We start from the raw sequence: 1,311 nt of genomic DNA, 5'->3' as shown, positions 1-1,311 counted from the left end.
TTAAGGGGCATGTTTAGCAGCATGTTTAGAGACATATTTAGTGGCATGTTTAGCAGCATGTTTAGGGGCATGTTTAGCGGCATGTGTAGTGGCATGTTTAGGGGCATGTTTAATGGTATGTTTAGTAGCATGTTTAGGGGCATGTTTAGTGACATGTTTAGGGGTATGCATAGTGGCATGTTTAGCAGCATGCTTAGTGGCATGTTTAGGGGCATGTTTAGTGGCATGTTTAGGGGCATGTTTAGCAGCATGTTTAGCAGCATGTTTAGAAGTATGTTTAGTAGCATGTTTAGCAGCATGTTTAGTAGCATGTTTAGAAGCATGTTTAGGGGCATGCATAGTGGCATGTTTAGCAGCATGTGTAGTGGTATGTTTAGTGGCATGTTAGCAGCATTTCAGGTCTCTCTTGTAAATGAGTCCTTGAGGCTCAATGGGATTTACCTGTATAAATAAAGGTTGATGTTTAGGGGCGTGTTTAGTGGCATGTTTAGAGGCATGTTTAGTAGCATGTTTAGTAGCATGTTTAGTGGTATGTTTAGGGGTATGTTTAGTGGCATGTTTAGGGGCATGTTTAGTAACATGTTTAGAAGCATGTTTAGGAGCATATTTAGGGGCATGTTTAGTGGCATGTTTAGTAGCATGTTTAGTGGTATGTTTAGCGGCATGTTTAGGGGTATGTTTAGTGGCATGTTTAGGGGCATGTTTAGTAGCATGTTTAGAAGCATGTTTAGTAGCATGTTTAGGGGTATGTTTAGCAGCATGTTTAGCAGCATGTTTAGTGGTATGTTTAGCGGCATGTTTAGGGGTATGTTTAGTGGCATGTTTAGTGGCATGTTTAGTAGCATGTTTAGTGGTATGTTTAGCGGCATATTTAGGGGTATGTTTAGTGGCATGTTTAGGGGCATGTTTAGTAGCATGTTTAGAAGCATGTTTAGTAGCATGTTTAGGGGTATGTTTAGTAGCATGTTTAGAAGCATGTTTAGTAGCATGTTTAGCAGCATGTTTAGTAGCATGTTTAGAAGCATGTTTAGGGGCATGCATAGTGGCATGTTTAGCAGCATGTTTAGTGGCATGTTTAGCAGCATGTTTAGGGGCATGATTAGCGGCATGTTTAGGGGCGTGTTTAGTGGCATGTTTAGAGGCATGTTTAGTAGCATGTTTATGGGTATGTTTAGTGCCATGTTTAGTGGTATGGTTAGCGGCATGTTTAGGGGTATGTTTAACGATGTTAGTGGGTGATCAATTTTGGTAGGACTCAAAACTTGTACAGGTCCTTCTCAAAAAATTAGCATATTGTGATAAAGGTCATTA

General features: G+C 40.2%; 1 protein-coding gene across 1 annotated transcript in view; it reads right to left on the bottom strand.

Moving 5' to 3' along the window:
* Positions 1 to 1,311, bottom strand: part of march9 (membrane-associated ring finger (C3HC4) 9) — a gene marked incomplete at its 5' end in the record, with an annotated part of 7,652 nt that overhangs the window by 5,778 nt on the left and 563 nt on the right.

Source organism: Nematolebias whitei, chromosome 11 (assembly GCF_014905685.2).
Source record: "Nematolebias whitei isolate Nwh7 chromosome 11, NemWhi1, whole genome shotgun sequence".
Taxonomy (NCBI): Eukaryota; Metazoa; Chordata; class Actinopteri; order Cyprinodontiformes; family Rivulidae; genus Nematolebias; species Nematolebias whitei.
Note: the sequence above shows the minus strand (reverse complement) of the source record. Positions and strands in the feature narration are given on the sequence as shown.